Source organism: Tachypleus tridentatus, chromosome 2 (assembly GCF_004210375.1).
Source record: "Tachypleus tridentatus isolate NWPU-2018 chromosome 2, ASM421037v1, whole genome shotgun sequence".
In the NCBI taxonomy this organism is placed as follows: domain Eukaryota; kingdom Metazoa; phylum Arthropoda; class Merostomata; order Xiphosura; family Limulidae; genus Tachypleus; species Tachypleus tridentatus.
This window is the reverse complement of record NC_134826.1, coordinates 81,519,155-81,542,157: the sequence shown is the minus strand read 5'-3', so window position 1 is coordinate 81,542,157 and position 23,003 is coordinate 81,519,155.

Genomic DNA, 23,003 nt, shown 5'->3' with positions numbered 1-23,003 from the left:
TTTAATATAGGCGTATTATAACGCCCCCACGGCTGAAAGGCCGAGCATCTTTGGTGTGAATGAGATTCGAAACCGCGACCCTTGGATTACGAGTCGAGTGCTTTAACCACATGGCCATGTCGGGCCAACATAAAGACAACTTTGGATACGCGTTTAGAACAAATCTGATTGAAACATCCAAGAATTAACACCTACTTGATCTTTGTAAGGACAGATATAAAGATATTTGAGGATGATTCTTAAAAGTTTTAACTTTGAAAGTCGATGATTAAATTCAATCGTAAACAGCTATGTTTAATTGTTATATTATAATTGTGAGTAATGAACTGGTTATTCCATGCTATTGAATCAAAATCATTAAACTAGTTTCCTTGAATTAACAACTTGAGAATTTTTTAAAGCACGAAAGATAATTAGAGTGAAATATTATACATTACTTTATGATCGTATAATATTTGTGTTGCTGCTGTGATTGTTACTAATATCTCTTCTCCCATATACCTTCTTTTCTTCCAGAAATGCTTTGGCTTAATAAAAATGTAGATTATTGTAGGACGAAAATAATATGAAGCGTTGTTATGGTTACGGTTTCCTCCCTTATGTTTTAACAGCTGTCTATGTATACCTGTTGTACATGGTCCTCTACACATATGTAAATATCTAAACAGTTGTTAGATGAGAATAAAAATTGCTAACTTTATCCAGATATGTCATAAACACGTATTTAAGAAAAAGTGTTTGCTAAGTGAAAGTTATTTATCTTTTCACATTGAGTACAGGAGTGAGAGGAAAAGGATGGACTGTAAGTTGCTGCAGGTTGGTTATCTATATTCTGATCTCTTAGCAGCCAGTGTATTTCTAGAAGCTAAGGTAAAGTTCCTTATGTTGGGATATTAAGATTTTATAATCAAAATTAGAATAGCTTTCGACGAATACCAATATCAGTGTTTATAAATATTGAAGTTACGGTCGGTAAATCCCCGTCACACTAAACATCCTCACCCTTTCAGCCGCGGGAACGTTATAATGTGACGGTCAATCCTATTATTCGTTAGTGAAAGAGTAGCCCAAGAGTTGGCGGTTGTTGATGATCACTAGCTGCCTTTCTTCGAGTCTTATACTGCCAAATTAGGGACGGCTAGCACAGATAGCCTTCGTGTAGTTTTGCACGAAATTCAAAACCAAACAACAGATATCGCCACAAGCGGTTTTGAATATGTATTTTGTATTGCTAACACTATTTAAGCATTGCTCAATGGTACAAAATTTTTAACATATTAATTGTTGGACCAATAAAAATCTTGATTCACTACACATTATTCAATTATACTACTATAAAGCAATTTCACCTGTCATAAATAAATTATTGTGAAAAGTTAAAACTGGTTGTCCCATAGTGTCGTAGTGTATATTATACGACTAGTGTGTCTAAACGCCTTCTACTACGACACTAACCTAGTTTCACTATTTAAAATTTAAGGATATCTGTATATGATCACACTAATTAATTCTTGTATATTGTTTAGCAAGATAAACTACTCAAAGTTTTAAGAAACAGACGTGCAGTTCGGTCTGTTATTCAGTTTAAATCTTTTCACGGATTTATGATTCTTTTTTCAATTCTCATTATTGATCTAAGAGAATACTTAAAGTTTTAAACATTTTTAGAAGAGAAAAATTACGTCTTCATTCTTATCTCTTCTTCAGAGCACAACTTTCGAACGAGTTCTCCATGAAGATCCCTGAGAAGAAGACCATTCGCGCCAACAATAGAGACATCTCGTGTAAAACGACTATTAGACTTGGTATAAAATTATGATGGCTCCACAACTTTTTCTCATAGTGTGTGAACGTCTATATTGGCAATTCTGTCCTTAAAAGGTAGACCATACCATTTTATTTAGGTTATGTATTTTATTGGCACAGTCGGTAGCAACTTTATATTTTGTTTGATTTTCTTTTCTAATTAATTACTATAGTAAATCATATTAATTCTGTTTGTTAGTAATTTTCAGTAAGACTCCAAGGTTTTTCAGCTAACGTGCCCCGATTTCAAATCGAGATTGTATTTTATTATTATAATTTACCCCTTCTTTGACAATAAAGTTTTTTGTTTTGTTTTGAATTTCGCTCAAAGCTTCTCGAGAGCTATCTGCAATAGTCGTCCCAAACTTAGCAGCGTAAGACTAGAGGGAAGGCAGCTAGTCATCACCACCCACCGCCAACTCTTACGTTATTCTTTTACTAATGAATAGTGGGATTCACTGTAACATAATAACGCCCCTATGTTTGAAAGGGCGATCATGTTTCGTGTGACGGGGATTTAAACCCAGACCCTCAGATTACTAGTCGAGTGTTTTAACAACCTGGCCATGCCGTGGCAAAAGTAAATATCAACCTCAACCACAATGTTCACATCGATACATACAATAAATCTTGAGATGTTTTATGAAAGGAACTCCGTTTTGAATATCGTATACCAAGTCCTATTCTGCTCCTATTCTTAATGTACTCAAATAAGACAATAGCAAATTTAAAGATAATTTTTGAAAAATATCAGGGCCTTAATATTTTGGTAAAGAAATCAGTTTTTCTAAAACATTCTAAAAGTGTTTATTATAATACAATATTAAATGTGAGATCTCGTATTGTGCTTATTTTTTAGTAACCACATCGTGTAGTTTTACAAACACTAGCTGTTGCACAATCAGCTAAAGATTATTGTGTTAGTTCTTGTTGTGCTTACTAAGGACTTTGAATTATGAAATATGGATTCTAACTTTCTTAGAATGTTACAATCTACGTTCCGTTATCACAAACAAGGAAGTATTATTTATATGCACCATCTAATCCATGTTGGAAGATTGGGACATTCTGTCCACCCTGTTACGTAAAACATTGCATCTGTTGTTTAGCAATGAAGATGAGCCTTTGAAATATTGCAATTTACAAAAGTTAATTATATGGACACTAGTCGTTTTAGTTTGGTCTACATGCAAACTGTAATAATAATAATAAACTAAAAGACTGTGTCGTACACTACAGCTGTGGATATTTTAACACCTCACTACCAATAACAGCCAAGAAAGTTAATAATATGATATAAAAATTGAGTTTCTACGTTTGAAAAGAATCACCGAGATCTTTAGTTTTAAATAAAAATAAAGGTCGGCAAGCGATTTTCGTGCCATCTCTTGAGAGAGTAATAATATTTTAATTTCAATTTTTTTTGGTGATTTGGTAGTGCCAGACAACAATTAATGAGACCAAATTTCTTATCGTAAAAATTGCATGAAATGGGATTGAAAAAAAATATGTTTTGATACTGTTAAGGTGTTATGGTGTTATTTTTAAGTGTTTCAGTCACATAAAAAGACAATGAAGATTCTGGTCATTTGGAGTTCTTCCACTCTTCTGTTCTTTTCAATCTTGTTAAAACAGTGTGTTTATACACTTATCTATTTTCTACACAGGCATTCTAATTCAATTTATTTTCTACTTTCGTTAATAGTAACGATTTGATTGTTAATGTAACTAAGTTTGTTACTTATTGAATTTAGTTTTTATTCTATTTTTTTATAGTACCGATTGTTCTGCATTGTTAACTTCATACATATATTTAGAACTAGTCTAAATCTCCAATGCTGACCGAACTTCGAGATATTTTTGGGATTACGACCGAAACTCTCGTTAACAGTAAGGATACCAAAATGATGAAACAATGCATTCTAACGTATGTAAGCAATAACGTAAGAAAGGTGATATACTTAGCTGTACTCATTACAGTTTGATATTTAGTTTCGCTTTGAAAATACGACATGCTTTAACTGAATATTATCTACGCTACCTGCCATTAAGTTTGAGGTGTTTCCAGTTTAGAAATCTTCCAGTATTTGTTCTTTTTAATATTTTTCACGAACTTGTCTATTTTCTAAACGCAAGGAAAGTAAATAGCCCACAACGGCTACAGCGAAAGCCTGGGCTACTCTTTATCAATGAATAGTTTGATTGACAATCACATAATTATAATGCTACGATAGAAAAGACAAGCATGGGAAAGAACAGTGTTAGATCTCTAAACCTGCAAGTTGTAAGATAAGACAGTTAGTAAAGATCATTTCCCGCCAATTCGTGTGATATTACTGTCACTCTTATAAAACATACACGGAGTCGTAATGTCAGAGCGCGAATTTTTCCTTGGTAAAATAAATAACGAATAGTCACAATAGAAGTGATGACTACATTCAGCACAATGATTGGCATCCAGATTGTAGGCTATGTTCAATGAGACAGGGCCCGGCATGGTGAAAGAACTCGATTCTTAATCCGAGGGTCGTGGGTTCGAATCCCAGTCATACCAAAGATGCTCGCCCTTTCAGCCGTGGGGGCGTTATAATGTAACGGTCAATCCCACTATTCGTTGGCAAAAGAGTAGCCCAAGAATTGGCGGTGTGTGGTGATGATTAGCTGCCTTTTCGAAATTAAAAAAAAAAAAACACAATAAAAGATTGAGACAAGTAATGAATCAAAAATTCATCCATACTAATCATACAGTTTAAAAGTATTATAGACATTTCATCAAAAGTCGATTCGAATATAGCAAATGAAGAGAAAACGGACACGATAGTATATACTGAAAGAAACAAAACTGTGTGAAGAAACTTTTCGGTGGATTTCTGTTTTGAATTGTGTGTCGGTTCTTGTAATTTTGAGGTTAAGAAATGATATTTGATTGCTTTCTTCCTGTTCACATGTGAAGTTAATGTTGGGATGTATAGAGTTAATGTGATTGAAAAAATTAAGTATGTGTTCTGTAGATTTGAATCCCGCAACCGTGTCATCTACATATCTGTACCAGTATAGTGGTGGATGTAATGCTGTGTTAATTGCTTGTGTTTCAACTTGTGTCATAAAAATATTGTGTGAAGAAATAGTAAAATGGATGACAGACTGAGCTACACGATTTTTTCTTACAAAGTTGGACAACTTATCTCTATAAATAATACACAAGAATTAATTAGTACTGCCATATACGTATATTCTTATATATTCAATATAAATATTTGGTTAGCGTAGTAGTGAAAACAACTCGAACACTCCAAGAGTACGTGACACCTTTTCATTGCGCTTTTTCCAACCTTCACTGGTTGTAGCTGGAACTCCTTGAAAGATAAAGTTCAATTATTAGTAGTGAATTAAAAGACGTATTATATATAACACCTTACATCAGTGTAATAGTTAGTTACGATATGCTTCTGTTATCTACAATGTGGAGCATAAAATGTTAATTGCACTATTCCTTAGTAGACAACTAGTCCGATATTTAGCGATGGATAAATATCTAGGTTTTATTATGAGCTTTTTACTTCGACCTGTTGGTTTTACGAACGACAGAAACTGTATTTTGATATCAGAACTATTCTGAACAATAAGTGTGACGGTCGATACAATTTCAGACATCTTTAATTATAAAGTTACTGTAGTTACAAAATTAATATTTTACCATTCTTTAACTCCAAAATCGAAAATCCTTCAAATCTACAATAAATTCATCTCTATACAGCTTTTCATTTTTTTCACGCTAAACTACGTTATAACCAACTCAGAATCAAATGGTTCAGATAAAAGAGGTTAAACGAATTACAGACATTTCGTAAAGAACTGATTCCAAAAGAGCTTGTAGAAAAAGGAAAACGACATTATATGTATATTTTAATACACGTAAATACATATCTAATAATTACATATTCTCTGGCATCAGTAGTACGAGCCCAAAATTTCTGAAAGACGCTGTGAAAGAATGTTAGAATGGATGACAGATTGGTCTACATGTTTTCTCTTACACAGCTGTACTGATTATCTCCCTGAATAATACACAAGAACTAATTAGTACAACCTTATACATATATTCTGAAATACTCAGTATAAATAATGGGTTATTGTCAGCGTGAAAAACGTTTAATTACACAATTAATCTATACGCTAATAGTTAATAAGGCATTTTCTTTGCGTTGTTAAACTTTTGTCAACATTAACTCGAGTTTCTCGAGGGTATAACGTTCATTGTACCACTTCATGGTGGAAAACAATATAACTTAAATCATCTTTACTTATAAAGATCGAACTGTCTTTACGGAGTAATTATAACGATTATTTTCACCTATTGTTAAAAATCCTTAAATTCTCGAGAAACGTAGGCTATAAACAGCAGCACTTTTAGTAAAGATATATCATTATGAAACAAACTCAAATTAAAATGATACTGAGAAGATAATTTAAAATAATTACAGATATTTAAACAAAATCTGATTCAAACACAGTAAACAAGTCAACATTTCAGGACCACGCTTATCTATGTAAACCGAGGAATGCAAATGTCAACGTCCAGTGCTCTCCCACCAAAAGTTCCAGAAGCCTTTACTCAGTATTCATTAAGAATGTTCATCTTTCTAGAACTCCAGTCGAAATACAACATTCTCTGGAAACAATTACTTCCTCGAAACTTCATGCAGCTCACAGAATCCACTCCAAGATTACAGGCCTACCAACTCATTGTGTAAAAGTCGTGACTCGGCACTAACAGGTAGCTGATTATATACTAAACCACGGATTCACCCTACACTATTTTATTTTAGTGCCGAACGACCCCGGCGTCGACCAACTCCACTTCAACATGTCAAGTCTGTCAGTCAGAGTACCCATTGTCCAGTAAGCTTTTCTACTTCATTGATGCCTATTATCTCTGCTGCCAGCAACATATCCACACTCAATTCTAAGAAGAAAGAGAAGAACACTCTGACCGACTTTAACAGTAACCTTCAACAGCGATCTAATCCAAAGAAGATAGCTTCAAGCCAGACCAAACCCACGCAAGTCAAGACTATAAATGCGTCAATCGCAACAGACATCAACGTCACATTCAGTAATGCGACACAAACCAGATTAGCAAGAAGACACAAATCTTCCCAGACAGAAATAGAACAACTCATCGAATCGGATAGAATCAAGTATTTACGTTTATATCCAGGAACGGTTCATCTATATCCTGGTGCCCTAAATTGGTCTGATGATGATCCATAGTTTCTCTAATTCATAGGTCTTTCTGTTGTTTTTTTTCTCCTTAAAGCTTTACTAACCACGATTTCCTTTTCAGCAACTACCAGGCACGGTCAGGGTAGATTATTCTGTTCGTGAAGGTGGGTTTTCTTGGGGTACTCCCATTTCCTCCCACAGCAACTTCTGAGGCTTTTGGATCTACAGATTCCTCCTGCCGCCCTGAATGACCCCAAGTCATATATTAGCTGTTGATCTGGTTGCTCGATCTAATTCTTAAATATGCAGTGGGGTGAATAGAAAGTATCTTTCTGAGCACCCCCAGTTATCTGTATTTCCTTAGGGAAGAGGGAATTCAAACCGAAACAACTGTCAGTATTTTCTTTTTGTTTGTTTGTCGTTTTTTCACACAATATACATTCTCAGCTTTAGCTAGGCCAGTTTTCAACCTGCTAACTCTACACATTAATTCAACATCCTCACTACGAGCTTCCTTGAAATTGCCTAGTAGTCCGGATTTCCAAAGTAAACTTTTTTGTTTGTTTTGGAATTTTGCACAAAGCTACTCGAGAGATATCTGTGCTAGCCGTCCCTAATTTAGCAGTGTAAGACTAGAGGGAAGGCAGCTAGTCATCACCACCCACTGCCAACTCTTGGGCTACTCTTTTACCAACGAAGAGTGGGATTGACCGTCACATTATAACGCCCCCACGGATGAAAGGGCGAGCATGTTTGGTGCGACCGGGATGCGAACCCGCGACCCTATGATTACGAGTCAAGTGCTTTAACCACCTGGCCATGCTGGGCTGCAGTCTATGTACTTGACATCATGAAATAAGTGAACGCTTGCCTAATGGTACAGATATACGCGATCAGTGATATGAAGTAACAGATATTATACAACAAAAAACAATATTAAAAATGAAGAAAGAAAGCCGAAAAATAAACTGAGCTTTTCAGGGGTAAAAAAGAAGCTTATTTTTAGGCCTATTTTTTTTTCATCTCAAAGCAGCTGTAAGATGTATTTTAAATAAAATAATTACAATTAATGTGGATACGTCATCTCATGAGAGGAGATTATAAGAAATGACGGAATACACTCACGCGATTTCTCTATTTTGTTACCTGTTTGTTTATTTAGTTCTTTACATATATCCTTAAACATACCTCTTTATATATTCGTTTTCCTCACTCTTGTCATTGAGAGATCTTCAACACATTAATTACAAGTTGATTAAAATTGGGGCTGAAATCTTCTAATGCTCGATTTCAACTCGTTATAAGAAGACTAAGGACTTTAATTAGTACACGTTCCATGGGTAGTCTAGAAAGCCATTCAGTTCATTGCGTCCTCGCTGCTGTATTTCTTTTGTTAGTCCCCAGAGGCCTGCAGCGTACGAGAAGTTGTTAAACGTTAGAAACCCTGTATATCTGCGAAGTTTATTGGCAACTGATAAAGTTTGTAAAAATATTTTGTAGTAATAGATATCAACTAAAATATCCCTTCAAAGTTACATTCTGTATAATATTTTTAAAAAATGTGTATTCCAGTTTGTGTCTAGTCCATTAGGGTAGTTTATACAGACTAGGTCATTAAAAGATTTAGCATTAGTTTATAATCAACATTTTGGTATGATCTTCGGTTATGAAATTAACCTGTCAGATACCGCTAATGGTAATCAGTATTTTAGTTTAGTCATTATTATTAACTGAATCTGTTCAATGTAGTTCATAGCAACCAACATTTCGATTTATTCTCCTGTCATCATGAAAGGTGTGGTTTGTTAAGGTAAAAATTACGAAGTATTAGTTTTCTAGAGTATTCCTGTCAGTTAGAAAGAATTTCGAGCTCTTGAATTTAAAATTACATACGCAATAATAATAGCTGGTTACATTATAACCAAAAAGCATCTATCTTTCATATTGCGAAGAACAGAAATAGGTAGGAGGACAAACAATATAGGTAAGTACACCTCGAAGAACACCTCCAGTTACTCTCCCAAGTTTAGGCCTGGTATATCTTACGAAACCTTACTAACACTCAACGTGAATTAATGTGAGATACTATTGTAATTAATTAGGAAAAAAATGAATAACAAAAAGTTTTTATCCATTGTACCATTAAAATAGATAATATAAGTAAAACTAAAGTTTAAGAATCAAAGTAATTTTCAAAAAGTACACAAATAAGCTCTGTACGAATTAACAAAGTCATGGCATAGTCTAGTTGTTAAAAGTAAAATCGCCGATTTAGACATTCACAACTTATCAGCAAAGGTAGTGGATTCTTTATAACAAGTCTGATACTCTCTTGTATAGGAGCTGGCGTTATTATTGCCAAATGGTTTCCTACTCAGCGATCTACATGAAGAATTCGATCGAAAGTTGATCACTGAAGAAGAGATGAAAATGAAGACGTTATTTTTCCTCTTTTAAAAAATTTACATATTCTTTGAGATCAATAACGAAAGCTGAAATACTCTGAAAGAATCAGAACTCCGTGGAAAGAGTTAAGCTAGATGATAGACTGGACTACAAGTTTATTTCTTGTAATGTTGGACAGCTTATCTTTCTTATCAATACACAATAATTAACTTGCATGGTGATGTATGCGTATACGTGAATTTTCACTACAGATAACGGGTTAGTGTTGGAGAAATATGTTAAAACGCACCACTCATATAATATACACAACGACACTATATGTGGATCACTCCTAGCCTTTTACAATCTTTGTAATAATTTAACAGCTGGACGTTAATATTGCTATTTCCTTGTTTTTTTGAAAGATTCACTTAAACCAGGGTTTTGGTTTTGTTTTCTCCTCGTGGTTAGAAAAAATTACTCCTGTTCTCTTATGATACTTCATTCACAGCCAGTGATTAATAAGTATTGCAGTTATCTGATAAAAAGCGATTCTTATTTTGTGTAAATAGAATTATTGACTTGTTTTGATTAGGAATATTTCTGTTTCTTATGATTTAAATACTGCTATACTTCGTTTGTTTATAAAATATTATCTTAAACACAGATTATTATTTATATGGAATACAAAATTATAGAATCATTAACTCATTATTGAAAAACTTCTTTTCAAGAAAGAGAAAGAAATGTATTATTTGATTTAATTAATCACGGTTTTTTTTCAAACAATGCCATTTGTTCTTAAATACAATCATTCTTTTTTCAGAAATTAGTTCATACGAAGCTTTAACGCCTTAGTATATCAACTTTAAACTTGTAGAATTATAAAATTAAAGGTATGAGTTTAATCCCTCATTTGACACATGAGTAATCTAATAGAAGGGTGCTTTCGATTTCAGCTGTGCATAATAAATAGATGAGCTATTGTTAAACCTGTTAACGAATTTTTGATATTTTCTTCTGAGAACTAATTAAAATCATGGCTTTGTAAATTTCTTGATCTCGTATAAACGTTGTTGAATAAGTTTTATTCACTTCCAAATATATTATTCCGTTAACATGCAAATAGTCTAAAATACCTTAAATATTCTTCGCACGTAACCTCTAGTGAAACAATGAAATGTTAGATAGAGAAAGTGAACCCCAGGAATTTTGTAATTTATCGTCTTTTATCATATATAACTATACTAGGATGAAGAAGACTTTAAACTGTTAATAATATGATAGTTTACACTTACTAAACACTAAATATATTTTTCACTTCTCGGAAAGAGCACACTTTACGTTTTGAACAAAACAAGAGTAAGAAAGATATGACATGTTTGCATACTTTTTTATCATCATGCAAAGCTTTCAGAGTGCTAATTGGATAAGACGTTGTTTTTCAAGCGATTGACAAGAAATAATGCAGTCTGTGAACCACAATTACCAACAACTCTTTGGCTTCGTTTATCAACTGAAAAGGAGTTAGTTTTATTTAAAATAGATAACGTCATATTCTACAATTCCGGTAAAGTGCACATAATTACTAATAGAGAGAGTTCTGGATACATATGTAAATTTTAATTTGTTTGTTTGTAGTTATGCACAAAGCTTTACATTGAGCTATCTAGGCTCTATCTACCACGAGTATTAAAATCCGTTTTCCTGTGTTTTAAATACACAGACATTCCACTGTGCCACTGGAAAGCTTTTTAAAGCTATTACATATGTAATAATACAAACTATGTGCATTGTTCCTTTTATTATGTTGCTGATTAGAAGATTTTACTCTTTCCTTACTCGTTGACAAAAATCCTAAATTCGTGTCTGATTGTGGACAGAGAAACAGATGTGTAACAGGAATATGTCACCTCCTCCCTCATTCTCTTTCTTTTGAGGTTATCAGTAGTGTTCAACAGGTAGTAATCAACTCGCTTAACATATGTTAAGCATCCACCTTGTACCTTCGGTCTATCCCATATGTTAAGTTTTTGGTTTTCTGTACGAGATTAGTTAGCTTCCTTCTTGCTCAACCCAAGAGCCCACAGGTCCTGCTGGAATTTATTCCAGTTAGCAGTGATGCTTTCCAGTATCCTTATCACATATTTCATCTTACAGAAGTGATTAGAGGGATCCATCTTACATAAGTCTGTGGTGTATATCAGTATATTACCTCAGGATACTGTGTTTAGGTTTGTTTGTTTGTTTTTATCTGTAAATTGTGAACAAGAGTAATGTCAATATTGGAAGACTGCTTGTAGACAGGAAACTTTTTCTCACTCTTCAAACTCATTTATCTCATTGCACCTCTGCTTTGTAACTGGAGACCACTTCAGTGTGTTTGAAGTTCAAGTGCAATTGCATGTACAGTGTTTGCTGTAGTTTCTGAGGCCATTCCTAGTATAAGAGTGGGGACACATCTTCATTATATGCTGTCCTGCTAGAGTAAATGCACTTGTTACTTTTCTAGGAAGTAGTGGAATCTGTGACATGGATAATTGTTGCATCCTCTCTTGGCCCTCAAGCTTGAGGGAATATGCACTTTTATTTTTCAGCATCTGTGAGATTTTTACTTTTCTATACAAAGTGTCCCAGTCAAACTAATTTATATCAATATCTTCATCAGTGATATCTTGTGAGGTTTCTCTACTTTTTTCTGTGTGGGATATTCCAGTTTGTTAGCAATTTCCGGCAGATTAAAATATGTCTAAGCATGAAGGCAGTAACTGTTTCTGACAGACATCTAAAATTGAACATAAATGAAATTACACACATAGGTTTAAAGTTGACTCAGGTTGTTATATTACACAAACAGTAGTACATATATAATGTTGTATTAGAGGCATAAGCCAATAACATTTTGAGTTATATTTGTAAACATTCCAGATACCTATATTATTGTTATCTGTAATGAAAACTTTCTGATCTTTTAAATATGTCAGTATTGTTATTAATTATAATAGTTATATCATTATTATTATAAAAAGAGAATGGAAATGTTGAATAACAATTATAAGATTAAAGCAAACTCTAAGAATGGTAGTAAAATGGTACTGTTAAACAAATTTTGAGAAAACAAGTTTCCACTTGAACTTTAATGTCAAGGGCAAATACAGGACAAGTAAAAATTTCTTCCCTTGGGCCTCTATCAACCAGGATAATATCAAAACAAGCCACATATCCTTCCTTCAAGCCTTTGCCAGCATTGATACCATTGAAGTTAACCACAAGTTCATCCTTTGGGCTCTTGTTAAGCAGATCATCAAAAGTAGCTACAGATCCTTTATATGAACCCTTGCAAACCAGAAGACTATTTAAGTACGTCACTGGCCGATCCTCCAGCAACTCGTAACTGTAATGAATAACAACAAATAATTATACCACTTTCACACTTGCAAGGTAGTCGCATTTCGTGAGTGCCTGGCGTTTTTGTCTACGTGGTGAACCAAACAAGTTTATTAATACTTGTACATACAAGTTCAATTTTCAAAATCAACCCTAGTTACAGAATTATAACTACTATCATTTAGCTGCATTCTGGACAGCCTTTTTTGAATGAAATTTGCTTTATTTGTAAACATTCCTGTTTTTTAGATGTTGCATCTGAATTTCATAAAGATATTTTCAAAACATTTGGTATCATCTCTGTCATTAAGAACCTCAAAGAAAGGTTATAATTAGGTATTAAATATTATTTACTTATCAAAACGAGAATAGAAATACAAATCGGCATTATCATTTTAAGTTTTTAGAATATGTGAAAATTATTTTTATGGTAAATGTATGTATTTAACAAAGTTACAAAAAATCTTTGTAAAGAATTAAATCTTTTAAATTATGAGTTAAGCTGGTTAGCTTAAACAAGAAGTTAAACAAGTCATTTCATTACAAGTAAATTGACGAATTTTCTTAATTAAGAAATTGTCCAACAATGGAAACTTGCTTCAAAACCTATTACATGTACAGTGGCCTTAGTTAAATCGCCTCAACGAATTAAGCAGTAGATGATAAAAATTATGCAGTCAGTAGGTACTAAATATTTTGGAGACATAATCATGATTATTGTTTTCGTATGTTGAAGCCGTTATTACTTTCGTACATTTTAATGATTTGTTATTGACATATAAAGGACAGTATTTTTGATATTTAATTTTTTTCGATGCTATTAATTTTGATTCATGAAATTTCATACGATCGTCGCCTGTAATAGAGATAATGCACATAATTCACAAGTGAACCACTAAAAGGTGATGTAGATCAAAGACCAAGTATGTCATCAGCTTTAATAATCAGTCTTGAAATTAACAAGTTATTGAACTTGCATAATCTTTTTTAACCAATTATCGGTCATGAAAAGTTTCTTTCGCACTTACTTCTAGTACTAAAACATTAAATATGCTATTATGATGTGTAGTTCTTATCATTATCACCTTATAAAAAACAAGAACTTTATAGTTTTTCATTATATATTTAATTGTATTACAGATGTTTTACAAAGGTGGACAGTATCACTGTATACAGATTTTAACTTGATGCAACTTATCTTTATCGTTTCATTACGTACTTTTATTATGAACGTTGTACAAAGGCAGACAGTGTTTTTGTAGGCAAACAAATTTTCTATATTTCGTAGGAATACATACGGATTTCAATTTGTCATAATTTATGATTATAGTTTTTATATATTGAAATCACATGTTTAACAAAGGAGGATGACATTTCTAACATTTAATCTACTGTTGAAACGTTTTTATTACATCTAATGTTTCGTCTGCTGATCGAGAGAGTTAATAGAGCCAATTGGATTTTGTGATATAATTTAAGTATTGATTCATTTTACAGTTAACAAACAGGTTAGAGTTTGTTACTTCTATATTTAATGTTCATTATAAGCTTTTTGCATTTCCTGATAATTGACATGTAAAACACTTATGATTAATTCTGTAATTAATATATTGTAAAACATCTGTTTCCCTCTAGAAGAAAGGCTGTTAAAATCTTTAAGTAATATGCAATAATTACATATTTAGATTCTTTCTGGGGAGTACAGCAACCTTACAGAGACCTCTTGATATCTGAATTGAACTACATATAAAAATGCAGCCCGTGAACTCAAGAGGCGCAGCATAAAGACATTTGCAATGATGATTTCCCAATAAATTATCAACTTAAGTCATTAATTTATTGAATGTGGTCAAATAACTACCAACCCACAGTAATTGTATTACCATGCCATCGTGCTCTACTGTTCGCATCCATTTGGAAACAAAGAAACCAGAACTACTGAAGTACTTGTTCAGTTTTTGATTTAAGAAGTTCTGAGAGCTTTTTGGTTTAATATACTAGACGGTTTTTGCATTGGAAAAAGTCTGGTCAACAAACCCATAGTAGAAAGACCTTCATGGCTCGTATGATTCATGTTAAAACAGAAAATAACTTACTAATGACATTTTAAGAATGCCATAAATGTACATTTATCCTTCTGCATTGTTACGTAAAGAGGAAGAATATATAGGTTCGCTTTTTACTAATTGTCAAGTTGAGTAATATACAAAATTTGTTTTCCGTTGTTCGATACATATAACTTATTTTTAATGTTTTAATGTTAGATATTGTACAGTAAGTGTAATAATTTCTAAAATTTGAAAAAAATTCTTTTTTTATAGACTACATCGTTTAATGTCATACAATATATTAATTGTAGAAATGAATTAGTGATGCGAGTTTTACATATAAAACAACGGTAAATACAAAAAGCATGTCATGCAAATTAAATGTAGACGTAAAATCTGGCCAGTTTGTTAACTGTGTATCAAATTGATTCTCAAGTCAATAAAAAACAAATGGCTTTATTTATTTACAGAAGGTTCAAGTAAATTGACGTCAATTTACAACAGTTGAAGTACACAACGTGTGACTCTTACAGTGTTACGTAATGAAAATTATTATATCTATCGTCTTTAAAATAATTTAACACTTTTATTATGAAAATAAAATATTATTATGTATATTAATCATTAAATGAACTAAATAATAACTCTTAAATTAAACAGCCTTGTATATCAAAAAGTATAGTTCTGCAGTACTATTGTAACATTTTCTGGCAAATGAGGTTTTACGCGTGAAAGCACGAGGTGGGAAATCCCAGAGTCTCGTCCAAATATGACGTCAAGACGTGAACTTGTCTTAAGCGACATAACGCCTTGGTTTAATCAGATACCATCATGGTAATTGCTTGTTGTGCTTTTTCATGTAGCAGTAAACACGTACAAAAGCTCGGTCTTTGCTTTATCCTGTTTTTATAACAAAAAAGCGTCAGAATCGGTGGATTTCAGCTATCGATCAGAAATACTAGGAGCCATGAGATTACAGGCATCTGTCTAACGAACATTTTACTAATTACTAATAAGATGTACTAATCTTTCAATAACTTATAGATAAATGTCAGTTTAACGCATTTTTTATACTATGGTATAAAATTTTAAATAGTATCCAGTCTCAAAGCCTTATTAAAGGTTATCAAATAAGAGAGCATCAATCTGCATTATATTACAAAATTACATACAAATCACAACAAAAACCTTCGCAGTTGGTCTCACACATGGATTAGAAGTTCCATGGTCATTTCGGTATGATATTTAAATAATATTTTGTTATAGTTTCATACATACATAGAGCTGGCATGCAATAAACTGTCAGTCCATCACATTTTAATTGTTTTCAACTGTATATAAATGACTTTGCAACGTTAGAAGTTTTCTGAAAGTTTGGAAATTTTACTATATGAGTCAAACAAATCAGATATTGTTTCACTTTAATTCGGTTTTTCATGAATAATTATTTTTTGCATCATAATATTAATAGTCTCAGACAGGCTGCCAGTACATGTAACTTGATTAAAAATGGTCATCCACTGCCTCCTGACCATGTTTCCATATTGCTTCCTTCCATAAAGTCACCACAGAAGAGACTAGCAGCAAAGAATATGGTCATTCTTCGTACACGAAATTATATGGTAAAAAAGGAAGTCGTGAGAAGGTTACTTCTGATGTCAGTGTGGATGGCCTTTCATGATGTCGGAAAATAATCCGTCTGGTAAAACGTACGGATCACTTTGCAAGCCCATCAGCTATAATTTCAGAAGGTGTCGGTCTTCTTGCTGGAGATGCTTAACATCCTTAAATATTGTCTTCCGTGAAGTACCTGCTAAAATTTATCGCACTTCTAGCTCTGTTGAGTTTATCTCGCACGTAGTGTATCAGGGTGCGTCCAAAACGGTGGACAAGCATGCATGACGAGATTTTACTCACACGTCTATAAAACCTCAATAGAAACACCGTCCGCCTTTTACAAACGTAAATAATGCAATTAAATGCAAGATAATTAAGAACTGTTAACTTAAAAAGGATAATTTGGATCATCAGAAGAGTAAAGAAGTTGAATCAAAGTGCAACTATTATATTTTTAAGCCTATATAGTCTGGAAATAGGGTTTATTATTTTTGCAAGCTATAAATTCCTATTTTGACTTCATGTCTACAGAACTTATCAGTTTTAGTGGAGTGAAAATAGGGGTTTGTAACTTAATACAATAATGTAGATGATATTTACAGTTTGCTTATTTGTTTTTGGAATTCCTCGTTATATGTTTAGAAATATAATCCTTGCAGTTTGATTGAACTTGCTTCGAAACATTTTTGACAATCGTTATTCCACTTTTTAAATTAATTCTTAATATCGTGTTTGTTTAATTTTTTAGTCCGTTATGGCCAGGTGGTTAGGGCGCTTGGCTCCTAATCTGTAACATTCTTGTCACACCAGACATGCTTGCCCTTTCAGGCGTTTGTATCGAGTAAGGTTTTATATTATGTTTTTTTTTTTTTCTACTCTAACTATGTGGGGTATATCAATTTCACCGACCTCGTAATCGTCATAAAAAATTAAGAAATATAAATTATGCATTTTTTCGTGCTAGAATGACGATAAAATATAACATGAAAATACAAAAGTTTAGGCTAATTAGCTTAAGTATTATAACGTTACATATTCATTTTTTATTATTGTACTGACCTTCAGGTAATACCTGACTAAGCTCGGCATGACTAGGTGGTTAGGGCTTTCGAATTCCCGTCACACCAAACATGCTCGCCCTTTCGGCCATGAGGATGTTATTATTTGATGGTCAATCCACTGTTCGTTGATAAAAGAATAGCCCAAGAGTTGGCAGTGGGTGGTGATGACTAGCTTGTAAGATACATTGTTTTAATGCATGAATCACCCATAAAAAGTTCGTTAAGGTAAATGGAAAACATTTACATAAACCTTTGACACTTGTACTTAGCCACTTACATAATATCCAAGATTTCATACATAAACTTGCATATGCTCAGCTAAACCTACAGCCGGACAATATTATGTTCAGTTTTGATTTGATTACATTACTTTCATCCACACCTATTGAAGAAGTGATAAGAGCTGTAATTGAATACATGAAAGAAAATCCTAATACCATAGACGATTTAGGCTTATCTATTGATTTAATGGAAATGGCTCTTTGTTGTATTCATGACAGTTATTTCCAATTACTAACAAATCCAACATATCGCCACAGGAAATAAGGTTGTGGTCGTTGTTTCTGTTGCTCTCAAGCTTGAGAAGATAGCCTTATTAGTTTGGAAACTAAACTAAGCTTAGTTCTGAAGTGTGCTATCGTACATAGACGTTGTATTTGATGCTTGGAATCTTGGGATAGAACACCTAATTGATCTACGTATACACGTCAGTGAGATATACCCAAAAATTAGCTTCAAACTTCAAACGATACGTCTACATTTGTCCTCATTAACGGAAAAAATATACACACACATATCTCTTCAAAGGAACATCATAAGAAACTAACGATTCTACATTGCGAGTTACACCATCCTCACTCTTTAAGCAAAGGGGTGATTGTGAGTCAACTACCTAGGATACACAGAACGTGCTTAGACGCAAAATCACCGTATGATTTGTTTTGAGTTTTGTGCCAAACTCATTAAAGACTAACTGTGTCTAATTCAGCGGTGATAGCATATAGAAAAGGCAGCTAGTCAACTCCATCTACAGCCAACTCTTGGGCTTTTCTTTTACTGACAAATAGTGGAGCTGACTGACATATTAATATGCCCTTCCCACACGGCTGAGTAGGGGAACATGTTTGGTGCGGTGGGTATTCGAACTCACGACCCGCAGATTGCGAGGTGAGAACATTAACAATTCTAAAAAAACAACTACTCGAATACATGCATAACAAACATATTCAACAACTAAACAAAAACACGCAAGAGAGATGCTGTGAAGAAATCTTCTCAATAGTTAACAAGAAAAACAATCAAAGAGTATAAAAACTATCCCGTTTCGTAGATGATATCGCGTATCATTAAAATTGTGATACTCTCCAGTCTCCTAATTAGAATTATGTTGAAACCGATATGACTCTAAAACAGCTTCTTACTGCATCTACTTTTAGATCTAATACCCAGTGCAAAAAAACAACACTATTTCACTGTCTTCTTAAATATGGAAGGAAAGTGTGCTTTAAAAATATTATGTACCAACTAGAATGCATAAAAAGTAAAACCACCTTCGTTGTTGAAATTGGTAGGCCCTTCCATTATTTTATTACTAAGCACAATCAGAACATAAGCAAAGTAGCTATTGTAACGGATTTACCGTTATGTTTATTGTTATACCTTAGTGTTTAAGTTTGATCAATGTGGCGTTTATTGCTTGATGTGTATTGCGCAAGTACCGCCTGTTCTCAACATTTGTAGAAGATTCTCGAAAGTAAGAATCAATAATATTTGTTTTACGAAAATGCTAAGGTGTTTTCGAACATTGTTGAAAGCTCGAGGATCTCGCGTGATTAGTATATAAGATCGACGCGTCGAGAGACAGCTATTATTACTGGTTAGCCACAATCAATATACTATAATCCTTGGGAGGTATAATTGTGATTAATGCTTATTAATCGGAAAACTACAGAACTTGGCCAGGGACATTTGTAGATTTCGAACACAACAAACTCAGTATTGTCCGTATGTTTGTGTGTGTGTGTGTTTCTTTCAGCAAAGCCACATCGAGCTATCTACTGAGTCTACCGAGGCTTTCGTTTGTAAAACTGTTGTATATAAATTATTATTTGTGATAAAAATTTCTAATAACCGTTATTATAAATTGTATTGTTGTTTGTGCATTAAAATATATTTGGGTTAAGAAAGAAAATATTGTGCATCAATACTGTTGGTAAATATCAATAAATTTGATACATATCGAGATTCAATTAACTTATAAATTAAAATTTCCAGCTATTTGAAACCGTAACACGTAATGCAAAAAGAGAACACTACTAAAGCTCTAGTGCTCGAAACACATAAACGAATTCCTACAATATTCACTTAGGGCTCAGGGGTAAATCTGAAAGCTAACAACCCGTTAAAAATAGGGTTTCCATACTTGCAGTGGACATAGCACAGATATACATTGTGTGGTTTTCGCGCTTAACAACAAAGTAACACACGTACAATAATATTACCAGTTATGGGTTCTAACAAAGTAACACACATACAACAATCTTACCAGTTATGGGTTCTTTAATTTTTACAATAAATATAAAACATTGAACATTTCGAAATTTTTTATCGACAAATTTCACTGAAAATTACCCTTAAACTGAATTGCGCATTAAAGTGTTTGTTTGTTGTTAGACCCACAACTACACAGTTGGGTTTTTGTTCTGTGCCTACAATGTGAACTCTCACATTTACTGCTGATCCTCGTTGGCAGGCGGTGAGGAGGCTACTTATTAAAGGTATACTGAGATAACATATATGATTCCAACACTATAGCGATCGTACGTTGTTTATAGGTTTACATGTACCTGTTGTAAACAGACTAAAGTAGTTCCACGGAACGCTACCAAGCAGTTTGAATTAAAAAAACATTTGAACACGAACAAAAGAAACTCTTATACTATTCACTTACACGTATGATGCGAAACTTGGCAACAAACACTTCAGCCTCTACGCAACAAAAGACGAAAGAACGTTGCGGATAAGAATATTTTATTAATTAGACATTTAACAACTGTCTAACTAAAGTAAATAGAGACACGTTGCTTTACCTGCGAAACTCTGTAGCACATGCAATATCCTTGATAACCTTCCAAGATAACTAACTGTCTAGGTCAATCTTGTCCAGCTGTTGGCCCGGCATGGCCAGGTGGTTAAGGCACTCGACTCGTAATCTGAGGAGTCGCGGGTTCGAATCCACGTCACACCAAACATGCTCGCCCTTTCAGCCATGGGGGCGTTATAATGTTACGGTCAATCCCACTAATCGATGGTAAAATAGTTGGCGGTGGGTGGTGATGACTAGCTGCCTTCCCTCTAGTCTTACACTGCTAAATTAGGGACGGCTAGTACAGATAGCCCTAGAGTAGCTTTGTGCGAAATTCCAAAACAAACAAAACAAAACAAAGCATATAACTACATGTAGACAATTTTATTAAACTTATAAATTTTAGTCATCTCTTATAGAAACATATGAAATATTCACACGAACATCTGAATAAAATATTCGTTACATACATGAAATAAAATCCCTGAAAAACATTATGACTTTAAACGAAATTAACGATGAATCTATTTAACGTGAAATAAACTCCTAAGTACTGCATATGACACAACTCCATCGAAGTATAGTTTAAACATACATATAAATCATTTGAATCTGAAAAAGATAAACTGACCAAAAGAAAATGCCTTGAAATAGCGTTTTAAAATTAATATTCAAATTGGCCTTTGAATTCAAACGCAGCTAACAAATACGCTTAATTTACTTGTACTTAATGTACTTCGTATTTAATATTTTAAAAAAACATTATTAACATTTTTATAAAATGTTCTTAAATTACGTCCAAATGTTTTACTTTATTTACAAAGATTACCCATAAAATTAATGGCGTTACAAATCTTTGTTGTGATTGTCTCGTTTATGAAAGAAAAGAGTATATATTTTTATATATGTAATTTGAAAACCTTTTTGGTGTAATATTTGGAGTATCTATTTCGTAATAGAAGCGTTTTAAAACTATTTTGTACTGTTTGAATAACATTCGGCCTAGAGTAGATTTGTTTTATTTCTCTATAGTTCTTCTTTTATTATTCCCGTCTTGATTCGTTCTGGATGGTGTGATTTGTAATGAAGAAATATTAACTTCTTACATTCTTTGTTATATGTATAAAGCTCCATATTTGTACGTCTTGGATTATTAGGATCACGTCTAAGAACGTTAAGTATCCTTCTGTGTTGGGTAGTTTTAGAGTGAACTTGTCTGTTGGGTGGAAATATTACAACTGCTCTAGTGTTAGTGGTATTAAACTTCTGTTTTGTCTATATGTGCCAAGAGCTTTGGTTTCTAATGCGAGCATGAACATTATAGTAAACGTAACTGCCTTTCGTTTGTTTGTATCAACACATTTAAAATAACTGTTGTATAGGACAAAATCGAGCAATGTTTATGGTTTCTAATGTGATGTTCCCTGGAAAAATGTGTTGATCAAGTGAAGATGTGAAGTTAATGGTACTATCTATACCTTCTTTTATGGGTATGGGTGGATACAAGGCGATTACGTTTAAGGAAAATAGAATGAAGTCAATGCATCTGTTTGTGTAGAAAAGTGTAATAGACAATTAGTGTTAGTTAAGGGTGATGGAATCTATTTTAGTAATGTTTAACCGATAAGTAGAATATGGTCTTACCCTGACACTATGGGTCTTAAAAGTAAATTTTGTTTATGGTCTTTAAGGATTTCTTATGTATCAGGTATACGGCTATGAGAAGGTTTAAATTCCCACAGTATTTTTTCGGAAATTTAACAAAGCACTTTCCTCTTTCGGTATCTTTCTGGCTTCTTCGACAGTCTAGGTTGAATTTGTGTTTAATGTAACATAGGGGATAAGATGTTCCTCAGTTTTATCATGGTAACGTTTTTCCTTAAGACTACAAAACTTTTTCCTTTTTCTGATTCTTTTATTATTAGATTATAGTTTATTCGGAGCTCTTTTAAGCTGCATTTTCTGCTAGTGAGATCTTTCATGATGATTTCATGTATAGTTAGGATATGTTTTATCTGGTTCCACAGGAAGGAGATATTTTGCTCTGTGGCTGTTGTCGTTTTAAACAATTTATATTTCTGTGAGTCAAATGGGTGATTGTTGGTTGACAAGTGATATCTTCTTGATTAATTGTGTCTTCTGTTGGGTGTTGGTTGGCAGAGAATAAACGAACTTTGTCTGGGGTGTCATCGGTAATTTCACTTATGTCTTTTTAGTATGGAGCTTTTTTAGGTGTTTGTTGCTTCTTTAGTTTCATAATGTTCTCTCCAGTGGACACTATATATGTCTTTAACAAGTGATGTTAAAATCACTAGACGGGTCTTTTATATAAGTTTCTATGTAAAACAAAGTTTGGACCTCTCGCCAGGATTGATATAGCGTTGGAAT